The 13422-nt window shown below is 39.0% G+C and overlaps 1 protein-coding gene across 1 annotated transcript in view; it reads left to right on the forward strand.

Annotated features, from left to right (window-relative positions):
* Positions 1-478: 478 nt before the first annotated feature.
* Positions 479-13422, forward strand: part of LOC138742947 (fibroblast growth factor receptor-like 1) — a 178246-nt gene continuing 165302 nt past the window's right edge. The window contains exon 1 of the mRNA XM_069897822.1: positions 479-869. The gene's annotated coding sequence lies outside the window, so the exon portion shown is untranslated. The remainder of the gene's footprint in view (positions 870-13422) is intronic.

Genomic DNA, 13422 nt, shown 5'->3' on the forward strand with positions numbered 1-13422 from the left:
AGGACACTTTTCTGGCCTCTCATTTTAAATGTATACATGTTACAGGCCCTTCGGGCTCATAAGCCCATGTCGCCCAAATACCCCAGTGAACCTACAATACGTTTTGAAGGGCGGGAGGAGAGGGAACGGGAGCCCCCCTGGCGAACCCCCACATGGACACGGATCCCCACTCCTTCCAGACAGCATGGGGTTCGAACCCCTGCCCCTGGCGCTGGAAAAGCGTTGTGCGGACCGTTACCGAGTGGCCGTGATTCTTGTGCAGTTCTGACCGTAGTTGCCGATGATGTTTTGCCGAGAAACGACAAGCCTTGCAGATTGGAGCCGCTGATAGACTTGCATGCGCATTGCCAGCCTCTTGGCAGTGGCCGAGAGCTTCCAGCAGAGGGCGCGACCTCTCGCAGCCCGATTGGTGAAAAGTTTTTGTGCTCTTGTGAAAAGTTGTGTGCAAGTTGGAGCCAAGAAGCCGGCGGCTCCTTTAACAGTGTGTCCGGCACCGCCAACCTGACAGCGGCAATCCGACCGGCGCGCAGTCTCAGGGAAGCAACCCCAGGACAGAGAGCAACGAGAACCAGGCATGCCTGTTAGTGAGTCCCTTAGCATTGGCACAATCAGTGGGAGCTTGCAACAGATGTGAACTCCCAGGGATCTTGCAGTGACATTTACACCGTTCTCCTGGTTGCTTTCTACCAACAGATCTTGGAATTTATTAAATCCTTTCGCAAAATAGACATATACAGAAGGTTGCAAACCCTCAAGTCCTTCCTTCTGCTTCAGTCCTGGAATATTGCCTGTGTGCCATGGTTTGTTGGACAACCACAGTGGAAGGTTTAAAGAAAACCGCCTGAGTTAGTGGATGCAGATATCGTGGGGTAAGTTGCTTCACTGAGGAGCCCAGAATGTGATAGTCGGGTACGAACTAATGTTAAAGAGGTGGGTTTGCGTCTGGGTGTTAGAAAAGGAGAGGAGACAGAATGAAAGAGTGGTGGGCTAGAGAACTGGAGAGAGGGGCGGGATGAGTGGAGGAAGGGTCAGGTCAGAGGCAAATGGGGAGAGGGCATCAAGAAGTGGGGCCAGAGGGGCAGAGGAGTGAATGCAAAGAAGAAACGAATTGATTCTGGGGCGCTGATGGAATCGAGGGGACGCGGAGAGTGGCGGCACTGGAATGGGGAAGCAGCGATACGAGGCTGAGTGGCCTCCTCTCGCTCCTATTTGCACCGTCCTTATTAACAGAAACAAAATATCCAGAAAGAGGGCGAAACAGAGATGAAATAGAGAGAGGGAGAGAAGTAAAGAAAGCAAGGAGGAGACAGATAAGGATCACGGGACAAGGGGAACATTGAGCGTTAAGGTGATCTTTCCAAGCTCTTTGGTACCTCCTGGATAATGTAAATTTATTGCAGCTGGGTACAATCGAGTATAAAGAGCGTCCTTTACTCCATGCCCTAGGAATGGAAAAATCTAAACTCTTCAACAAAAAGTCACTGTACTTGCAAAGTGATTTTTTTTTTAAAAAAAGCAATTGAAATAATGCTGAAAAAACACTGCCTGCTTGTTCCTGATTTCATTAACATCAACAGCCACAATTAGCTGTAATTTTAATATCTCAGCTTTTGCTTCTACTGTTCAACGTTGCTGTAAAGTAAAACCACTAGACTTTATTTTCTTTTCTTTCTGTTTAGTTAGGCACCGATATTAAAGTTTAGAAAAATATATTGAAATCTAAGAAGTTTCTATAAAGCTATTCTTTAGGGTGAATGTAATAGTTTGCAACTGAAAGAAGGATAGATTATTGAAAGAATCCCAATATCAGCAATACTCTATGAAAATATGGGCAGTGTATGAAGGGGCATTCCAGATTATTGCCACGAGGATGGCTGGGCATGAGAGAACCATGATGACAGAGATTTAGACCATTTTTGGGGAGGTGAGTTATGTGATTATATGGTTATGTCAACAAGGGAGTTCATTAGACCATTATTGTAAAGGTTATGTAATACAGGACGATATTTTAATGAGGTTGTGGCATACATGACACGTCGAGGTGCGAGCTAACAAATTAGAGAACGTCGCTCTAAAGTGAGGATTGTGGAGACAATGAAAAAAACACCATAGTAAGAAATTCAGGAGTTGAAAAAGTGCTGAAGTGAGGGATATGCATTCAATGAATCATTTAAGTTACACTGAGGTCTTGGAAATCCCTCCCTAACACCATCTACCCACATCTCGATGACTATAGTGGATCAAGAAAGCTGCTCACTGCCGCCGTGTTCTCAAGGGCAATTAGGGCTGCACAATTAAAACTGCTGCCTTAAGTGAACACCCCTCAATTAAATTAACAAACAATATCAGTGTTGCAAAGTGTGCTGTGTTTTATATTGCATTATAAGGGATGAATGCACTTGATGTAAGATTGTAATAGTGAGGATTAGGTATCCAAGAATATCACAGTATCATTCATGGTTTGGCACACCAGAACCCAGAATCAGAATCAGAATTTATTGTCATGAACAAGTCACGAAATTTGTTGTTTAATGGCAGCATCACAGTACAAGCATTTATATAAACTACCTGAAAATAATAAATAAAAATAGTGCACAAAAAGTTTTTGGTTCGTTAATCATTCAGGAATCCGATGGCAGTGGGGAAGAAGCTGTCCTTGTACTGCTGAGTGCTCGTCTTTAGGCTGCTGTACCTTTTCCCCAGTGGTAAAAGAGTGAAGAGGGCCTGACCTGGGTGGTGGGGGTCCTGACATTCAGTGTTTTGCATCTTAGTGCAAACATTCATATTATAACCATCTTGTAACATTATATAAAAAATAAAAATAATAGAACTGTCATTATAATTAAGGCTTATGATAAACATATTCTTATAGAGTAGAGAGTCCAGGTTATAGTGAGGACGGTGAAGTATATCGTGGTAATATCACTTAACATGTTGTCTGCAGAAAATAATCCCAGATTATGTTTTTCAATAATGAGATAACATTAAATAGGATTCAAAATTATTAATTGGGATCAAAGAGACAGCATTGCTGAAACATTTAATTATTGTTTTGGGATAAGATTAAAGATGAAATTGGAATAAAAGAAAACCGCCAAAGATGCCCTTGATTCAGCTTGTACCCTTTTCAAAGGATAACTGATTTCTAACTATCTGGTTAATAAGAGAATTAAAAATATCAAAGATTGTTATGAACAAGGTCAATTGATGTCATTTGAACAAATGAGGAATAAATATGGAATACCTGGTAACACTTTTTTTTCCAATTGAGAGCATATTTAAGGGAAAAATTACGTTTAGAAATAGGGTTACCTATTTGGAGTGAGATGGAAAGCCTTATTAAATGTTAAAAAATGCCTATACGTTATATATTTTATTGCAAAAAGGAATTATTAAACAGGGTGCACACAAATCTAGACAGAAATGGGAACAAGATCTGAACTTGACAATTGAGGAGCAAAGATGATTAGATCTTGTCAAGATTGACAAATACTATCAATGTAAGATATTGATTAGTTCAGTATAATTTTCTTTATCAGCTACATTTGACATAAGAGAAACTGAATAGAATGAAATCAGAAATATCAAGTCAATGTTTTAGGTGCAGTGAAGAGATAGGTACTTTTGTGCATTCAACTTGGACATGTTCTAAGGTAAAAAAAATTGGGATCACGGTTTAATATCTTATGTGAAAGGTGGTGATGCAAAGTTCTGTCAGTGCTGCACTGGAGTGTTGACTTAGATGGAATCGTCCAAGTCCACAGAGTGGATTGTGACCCTTAAGATGCTGAGTCAAGCACACAAATTCTAAGCCGGTGCCCTGTTATATGATGTGTAGAACTGTGATACTATGATATGTCTGCATATAACGTAGTGTATTCGACGTGGTTACGCAGCTTTGTGTGCATTAGTAAAAATGCTCGGTGGTCGCACATCCATATGTATTAATATCACTCTGGAAAGTAAAATGGATCAGTAGAGAAAATGCATTTATGCTCCATGTTTCCTCACCTCAAGGCACCCCAAAGCACTTAAGAGCCGTTGAAGTGGTGCTGTTCATTATGTTAATTGATACTGCCTTGTGTGAGGATACATCAGTACTGTTCTGACTGTAATATTGCTGCTCTATGTACAACAGTTGAACACTTCTGCTTTAATTATTTAACCAATAGTACAGGTAGAGTCATAGAATTCGACATAATGACTTACCCATATAGACGAAGCTGGACTCATTTCCCTGTGTTTGTTCCATATCCCTCTAAACCTTTCCCATCCATGTACTTCCTTGAAAGTTGGAATCTCATAATTGTCCCCACTTCTACCACTTCCTCTTGCAGCCCTGTCTGTATACCCACCAACCTCTCTGTGTGAAGAAGGTGCCCCTTAAGTACATTGAAAACTTAACTAAAAGGAGCACCCACAGCAATCTTACACTCAATGTCACCAAAACTAAGGAGCTGATTGTTGACTTCAGGAAGTGAAAGCCAGAGGTAAATAATCTAGTGATCATTGGGGGATCAGAGATGGGGAGGGTGGGCAATTAAGTACTTGCAACTCACTATCTTGGAGGATCTTTCCTGGACCCAGCACACCAATGGCATCGTGAAGAAAGTGTGTCAACGCCACCTTCTCAGGAGTTTGCAGAAGTTTGGGATGACATCAGAAACCCTGGGAAGTTTTGACAGACGTGTGGTGGAAATTGTGCTGATCAGTTGCATCATAGGCTGGTATGGGGACACCAATACCCCTGAATGTAAAGCCCTGCAAAGGGTAGTGGACACAGCCCAGGACATCACAAGCAAAACCCTCCCCGCTATCAAGAACATCTACAGGGAACCCTGCCGCCGGAGAGCAGCAGCAATCGTCAAGGATCCTCACCACCCAGGACACGCTCTGTTCTCACTGCTTGCTGCCATCAGAAAAAATGGTCTAGGTGCCACAAGACTCACACCACTAGATTCAGGAACAGCTGCTCCCCTCCACCATCAAACTCAATCAGCAACTCATTTAAGGACTCTTACTTGTGCACTTTATTGAGTTTTTTAAAAATTCTCTCTGTATTGCCCAGTCAGGTTGTTTACATTCATTATCTGCTTACAGTTCTTTATTTATTTACAAGTGTACGCTGTGTACAGTAATTTTTTCACCACCAATATTGATAACTCTGTTTCACCTGCAGAAAAAAGAATCTCAAGTTTGTATGTGGTGTCATTTATGTCCTCTTACAATAAATCTGAAATCTTTCCCCTCTCCTATTAGTTTTAGCTTCTGTTACCTTGAGAAAAAAGATTACAACTGTGTATGTATGGCCCTATTGATTTTATAAACCACTGTAAAGTCTTGTCCTAGCCTCTTGAAACTTCTATTTTTTTTTAAATTTAGACATACAGCATGTTAACAGGCTATTTTGCCCACAAGTCCGTGCCGCCCAATTACACCAGAATGACCTACAAGCCTGGTGCATTTTTGAAGGGTGGGAGAAAACCGAAGCCCCCGGAGGGAACCCTGGGGGAAAAAATCCAGCCTATCTCACCTCTCCCAAAAACTTGAGCCTTCTTGTCCAGGTAACAGTCTTATGAATCTTGACTGCTCCCTTTCCAGCCTCATCATGTCTTTGCTATTGCTGGGTTACCAAAGCTGTGCACGATGCTCCAAGTGCAGTCTCACCCATGTTTTGTACAGTTGTCACATGCTCTCCCTGCTCCTGTAGTCAAGGTGATGACTGATGGAGGCATGCATGCCAAAGGCCTTGTTCATGATCCTGTTGACCTGTTTTGCTCCTTTCATGGAATTAAGTAGCTGAACCCTGAAATCTCTCCATTCTACTGCACTTTTCCAGGGCCTGTTTAGGTCTTTGTATGTTTTAAATGTTATTTTCAGCACGGTAGAAGCTGATTCCTGCAACTTAAACCCCAATTAACCTTCAACCCTATATGAAACCGGAGCACCCAGAGAAAACCCATGCAGACACTGGGAGAGAGTACAAACTCCTTGCAGACAGCACTGGATTTGAATCCGGGCCACTGCTGCTGTCATAGCATTGCGCTGACTGCTGAGTTAACTGTGCCTCTCAGGGTTTAACCTGCCGAGGTGCCAAGGTGCAAGAACCCTCAAATCCAAATTAAATTCCATCTGCCATTCCTTGGCCCACCTCCTCAGTTCATCAGGATCCTGTTGAATCTTAAATAACCTACAACAATATCGGACAGATGCTTCTGTTGCAAACAAAAAATTGGAACAACATTGCATGTAATTTGGACTTGTACAAAAGTGAAAATTCTTTGGGAGGATTTAAACATAATATTAAATAGAATTATAAAAAAAAGGATACCAAAAGATTCAAAAATCTTGCTGTTAAGCAACATAAAAGACAAAGAATTAGGCCTAAAATTAGACAGGGCTCAAAAAAGATTTATTATGATTGCACTTGCAGCCACAAAAAAGTGCTTAATGACAACTTGGAAAACAGAAGCAAACTTTAAAATACAACAATGGTCCATAGAAATGAACAAGTGTATTCCATTAGAAAAAATTACCAACAATCTAAAAGACAAATATACTTTATTTGAACAAATTTTGGAACCATATATTAGAAACTTCCAATTTCAGACCTCCATCTCTTAAAGTGACAAGATACAAGTATGAAAATACTTAAATATGGAATTTTGGACGATACGATTTATTTTTCTTTGTTTTCTTTTGTGTTCTTTTATTATTTATTTATTCTTATTTCTTGCTTTAAATTATGGGATTGGGGAGGGTGGGAGGAAGAGGAGGGAAAAATGAAAATGTCACTGTGCATATTTTAATGATGAATATTTGTATATATTATTGACATGGTTCACGGTGTAGTATTAACTAAAAGATTATATTTAAAAAAATAACCAACTTCAATATCCACTTTACCACCAATTTAGGTGTCACCTGCAAGTCATAGATGACAAACAGCAATGAATCCAGCAGTACACCACTGGTCACAGGCCTCGCACCTTCCATTACTGCCCTCTGTCTCCCACCACCAAGTCGACCAGCTCACCCTGGATCCCAAGCAATTTGATCTGCCATGATAGATGCTTCTGGGGCTATGGCAGCTGTAAAGCTTCAATCATAGCCTAATGGAGCATGTTGGGGATCCTCTTTTTAATGTCCTCACAGCACTCTGTGTCACAACTGCGTGATGTACAATGTCTCAGCTCAGTTTTGTTAGATGTGTGTGGAATGGAGGCTGGGGGGTTGGGGTTGTGGATCAGTTGATAAGCAGCACGGCAACATTGCAGATCCCAGCAGTGAAGAGAAGGGATGCCAAGAAATTATTCCAGCTCACACATGCTAATTGACCGGCTGAATTCCTCCAGCTTCAGCTTCAGACCTCCAGCATCTGTAGTCTCCTGTATGCCTCAAGATCAAAAGTAATATGGTCAATTGAAGGGAAGTTGTTAAACCTAGACGCTTTAGAGGGACATCACATGATGACAGGGCCAGGTCAGAAAATCTGGCTCCTCCAAGGAAAAGTTTAAGAAGTGAAAAAGAGAGAGACTTGTTTTTAAAGTCATCTGAACGATTAGTAAATAACCCAGAAGAAGAAACACGATGATGCCAAAAAAATAAAGAAATAGAAGAGGGTATAGAGAAAATGAAAGAACAACTACTGGAAGAAAAGGTCAGACCTACCTTGGAGAAGAAGCCGAGTCCTGAGGTGAAGTCTTCTTTCTGGGCGAAGAGGGCCTCCCGGCGAGCTGTGTCATCCCTGCAACAACAGGGACGCCATAACAAGTCGGGAAGAGGGGCAGTCGACAACAACAGGAGGGCCTATCAGAATGGCCTTCCAAGCCCTCTAGACAGGCTTCTAGGCAGTCTTGAAGGCTGTCAGAAGAGGAAGAACAATGAGAACCAGAAGAAAAAGAAGGAGAGGATGAAGAAGAAGAAGAAGAACAAAGTTCAGAGGAAATGTTGGAAGAAGAAGGGGTAAGAAAGAAAAAGGAAGCTATCCCTAAGTCTCAAGACCCAATAGCTATGATTATGAATGAGTTAAAGTTAATAAGACAAGATATTAAGAGGTCAGAGACTAAAGTCAATTAAAGTATGTGAATTTGTTAAAGAAATGCAAATAAAATCAAGAAATTGAGGAAAAAATTCAAAGTATTACTTTGGAAAATTAATTTTGTCAAGAAAAAGTTGATAAGATGGATGAAGGACCAGAAGAAATGCTTGTGATGAATGTACAGCTGTCTGGAAAAGTGGATTCAGTAGAAAATTTTAGTCAAAGGAACAATATTAAAATTATTGGTTTGAAAGAAGGAGAAGATATTATGCAATTCCTTCAGCGTTGGATTCTGCAGGCTTTTGGGTGAGTATATTTTCATGGAGATATTGAAATTGAGCAAGTCCATAGAGCTCTTAGACCCAAACATCAACCACCGAGGCCCATTTTGGGGAAATTTCTTCACTATCGAGTAAGGGAAATAATTCTAGAATTAGTGGTCAAGCGGGCTAAAGAAAGAAAAGCACCATTAGAATTTGGGGGGGGGGGGGGGGGAATAATATTTTCTTCTATAAGCTTTGAATTATTGAAGAAAAAGAAGAGTTTCAATCCAGTTAAAAATATACCGTGGAAGAGGGGATATACTTTCACTTTACGTAATCCTGCAACTCTGAAATTATTTGTCTCAGGAGGTCTAAGTAGATTCTTTATGAATCCAGAACATGCTCAAGAATATGTGGAATGGTTGCCAGATGTGTGTCAAGAGTTGACCCAAAGAGTGGACACTTGAAGATGGTCAATTGTTTTACTTCAGTTAATGAAATTTGGAAAAGGTTTTGTAATATTGTGGTGATGAGTTTATTATATTCGGAGGAGCCAGGGATGAACTGACTGGTTCCTACCGAACTGTGGACGTTTTTTTATGAGTTTAGACGCAACCCGAAAAATGGAGGGTGGTAGCATTGTCTAGGGGCTAAACGACAATACTGGGGTGGGGGGGGGGGTCTTTTCTATATTTCTTTCTTTTTTTTTCTTCTATGTATGTAATAAAGTATTATCTTTACCCCGGTATTTTTTTATTTTTACACTTAAGAGATTAGTGAGGAGCCAGGAACTGATGAAGGGAAATACTTTGGAGATTTGAATTGGGAGGTCTACAGTCTAATTGGGAGGTCTAATTTCGAGTACTATTATAAAGTGACCCAGTTACAATCTTTTTCTTCTCCTTCAGAGGAAGGAGAAAAAGTAGTTTGGGCTAATATAGAAATGAATAAAATAGGTGAGTAAACAAGAAGGCTGTTGGTACAAAAGAAGTTGACCCTGTTTATCTTGAATGATACACATTTAATTAACTGGTCAAGAAAAAAAAGGAATAAAATCTATTAAAGTTTGTTACCAAGGCAGATATAGTATGAAAAATATAACAAATGTTAGATACAGAAGGATACATTATAATTTCATACACTTAATAGATTGAAGTCAGACAGTTCAGAAAAGTGCTTTTTGTTGTAAATAGGATGTAGATACTTTACATGGATATGTCCAAATCAAATTCCTTTTGGACCAATTAGTAGATTTTTTTTTCAACAGGTATTATACATACAGTATTTAGAATTGCAAAGTTGTATGCCTTTGGAAAATAATACATGTCATTTAATTAATAGATATGATAAATTTCTGAGAGTTTGGTTTTCATATCCATGAAAAATTTGTGTTATAATAGATAACATGTCAATAAGTTAACATATAATAAGTACTTTATTACTCCCCAGCTCTATTTCATTTTATTTCACCTTATTTGATGTTATTTGTATATATTTTTAATATATTTATATACTTAAATTTTGAAATAAGTGCTAGATATTATATAGTGGTGTCTTATTTTAATACATCCTATGTATTATATGTTTTAAAAATATAACTGTAGTTGTAGTTATTAGATACTTAAGTTACAATTTATTAATTAGATAATATCGAGTATTGTGATAAAACTAATTTATTTTAAAGATATAACTGTAGTTGAAATTATAAAATACATTTAAGTGACAATTTATTAATCAGACAACCTCCAGAGTTTATTCTCAAACTGGTCCATCGCTTTTCTTCTTTTTTCTTCCTTTGCTTATTCTTTTTTCTTTTTTCATTTCTTTGCTTCTTTTCTTCTTAAGGGTTTTTCTGTGTGGGAGAGAATGGGTGGGAGTGGGGAGAAAATTATTTTTAAAAAGCATATATTGATCTTGATATATTAAAATTTCTTAGTTTTGTACAAATTTTTGAGGTATGTGCTAATAAAATTAAATTTGACAAAAAAAGGATACTTTTTGTCAATGAGTAAAATTTCCTAATGCCAGGATTTAAGTTAGAGATAAATGGCTTTATCGTTACACTGCCATGATTGCTTAGCAACCAATAAGGGGAACTAAAAAGGTTTGGATACTTGATTTTTTTTGCACAATCAAGTTTGAAAAATAAAGGGTGATAAACTTAGAGTTGAAGAAGTGTCTGGGATCAGAAGAGAAATCATTGGTAGGAGTAATTGAAGGCCCCCAACGATCACATTGAGTTTCCATTAATAAAATTAAATAAAATATATGCAATAAATATGCAAGCTTTGATTTTCATCTGCACTGAGAAAATTCAAGTTGGCAAAAATAGTTTAAAGGAGAAGGATATATGATTTATGAAGTGACCAATGATATAGTGACCTATTAACCACTGTCAAATAGCATTTCCATTCCATGGAAGACTAATCTTAAGGTACTGGCATCTTTCGCTGAGTTCAAGGGCAGTTAGATGATATTACACACTGGATCAGTTAACATAATTTCAGTTCTGTAGATATGAGGGGTAAATTGGTTTGAGTGAGTGAGAAGTTAAAACGTGCAGTTGGATGGGAGGTGACAGATGACAAATGTATGAAAAATTTTTTTACGTGACTTTCAAGAAGAAAAGCTCATTGAGAGAAGTGATCCATCCACAGGTATTAGACTTTTTAAAAGGGTCTGAAATGTTGCCAAGTTTGAGGATTGTAAAAGTCAAAGTATTGATAGAGAGAAAATAGATTTTTAAAAATTGAATTTAGTTACAGGTCCTTATGGCCCAAATGCACCAATTAACTTCCAAATCCTATTTGTTGTTGAACGGTGGGAGGAAACTGGATCACCCGGAGGAAACCCACGCAGACACAGAGAGAACATACCAACTCCTTAAGGGGAGTGCAGGATTCGAACCCCAATTGCTTCCACTGTTATAATGTGGAGAATTAAAGAACTATTATCGAAATGGTATCTATTTAGGAAAAGGGGAGATGCAGAGAGACTTGGGTGCTGCTGTGCATCTGTCATTGAAAGTGGGCGTACAGGTGCAGCAGGTGGTGAAGAGGGCGAATGGTATGTTGGCATTGATAGCAAGAGGATTTGAGTATAGGAGTACAGAGATCCTGCTGCAGCTATATAGGGCCTTGGTGAGATCATACCTGGAGTACTGTGTGCAGTAATCCTTATCTGAGGAAGGACATCCTTGCCATGGAGGGGGTGCAGAGAAGATTTACTAGACTGATACCAGGGATGAAAGGACTTGCATATTAAGAAAGGTTGGATAGGCTAGGCTTTTATTCTCTGGAATTTAGAAGATTGAGGTGGAATCTTATAGAAACATACAAAATTCTTTAGGATTTAGACAGACTAGATGCAGGTAGGTTGTTTCCATTGCTGGGAAAAACTAGAACCAGGGGTCAGAGTTTAAGGATAAGGGGAAAGTTTTTTAGGACTGAGATGAGGAAAAAATTCTTCTCTCAGAGCGTGGTGGATCTGTAGAATTCTTTACCACAGGAAGTAGTTGAGGCAGGTTCCTTGTCAATATTTAAGAGTAGGTTAGATTTGGCCTTTGTGGCTAAGGAGATCAAGGGATATGGGGAGAAGGCAGGAACCGGTTACTGATCAGCCATGATCATATTGAATGGCCTACTCCTGCACCTAGTTTTCTATTTTTCTATGTTTCTCTGTAAGAAGTGGAAAAAACACATTTCCAAAAATTCAATCATGTATAAAAAGGAAAAGAGCTTTGAGAGGGATGTGAGCGACCAATTGGAGCTAAGACAGAAGAGACAATATTGGATTAAAGAGGTCCCTAGGTGGACACATGACTATGAAGGGGTTGGAAAGGCACAAATCTACCACAAGTAGCTGATTTTTAGTTTGATTTGAAGATCAAGACGTGCAGGCCGGGGGCCTGTTCCTGTGATGTATGCTTTATGTTGTATGAATTATCAGCAAGGACAGAAATGGTTGAAATATTAAACAACTAATTTTATCTGTCTTTGCTAAAGAAACTGCAAACAACAAATCAGAACGGAATAAAATCCAAGGTGTAAAGGAAGTGAGAAAGATAATCAATACTAGTAAAAAAAATCCAAAAAATTCATGAGACTCAATCTGATAAGGTGCAACCTGAAATTCCATATATTGGTTAATAGTAAGATGATTAGTAGCATTGCTTAAAATTTCTCCAGTTTTTGAAATTATTCATGTTTATCTGAAGAAATGTAACACACATGTAGACAAACAGAGAAAATGGGGAATGATGATCATTTAACCCAGTTGTTCTCAACCTTTTTCTTTCCACTCACATCCCACTTTAATAATCTCTGTGCCATCGGTGCTCTGTGATTAGTAAGGGATTGCTTAATATGGGATGTGAATGGGAAGGGAAGATTGAGAATCACTGCTCTGGACCCAATTTTTACTGAAATATTTGGCTTGAGCAAAATTGTCATTGGCCCATTTCCTTTGGAGTTCTGAAACCGTGCACATAACGATTCAATTAGATATGATTAAAACTGTGTTTTTCAAATTTTTCCTTGACTTTTTCCTCCTGTATTTGTCCTCTTTTTCTGCTCTTCCATGTGTCCCTCCACTCTTATTTTGGCTGCTGTTGAATGCATTCTTGACTGTCCAATGGTGGCAAGGTTGACTCCTCTGCCCAGCTCGACACAGTTATCTGTGGCACTGCCCAAACCTCTCCCCTTCGTTCTCTCCTGTTCCTCCTCTTCCCTTTGGGATCATCCAAAATCACACCATCACCCATTTCCACCTCATGACAATGGCTCCACTGTTCTCCAAATTTCAGACTGTTCAGCCATCATCCAATACTCAAAGAGTGAACATTTTGTCCACCCAAGTATTGAGAAGATTTAAATAATTGTTCTAAGCTCCACCATGAATTCTACTCTCTCAACATCGACTTTACAACCATATTGTTATTATCCAATGTTACAATAAGCTTACAAAGCATACTTTGGCTCATGTTTATAATATACTTAAATTCATAGCACAGCAAAGAACATTATTGTTTATGTGTACAAGAAAATTCCTTGAAATTCCATGGAGTGATATGCCCAACCGCGTGCATGTGTGCAATTTGTATTAGGCCATTACATTCCA

This window comes from Narcine bancroftii, chromosome 9, assembly GCF_036971445.1.
Source record: "Narcine bancroftii isolate sNarBan1 chromosome 9, sNarBan1.hap1, whole genome shotgun sequence".
Taxonomy (NCBI): Eukaryota; Metazoa; Chordata; class Chondrichthyes; order Torpediniformes; family Narcinidae; genus Narcine; species Narcine bancroftii.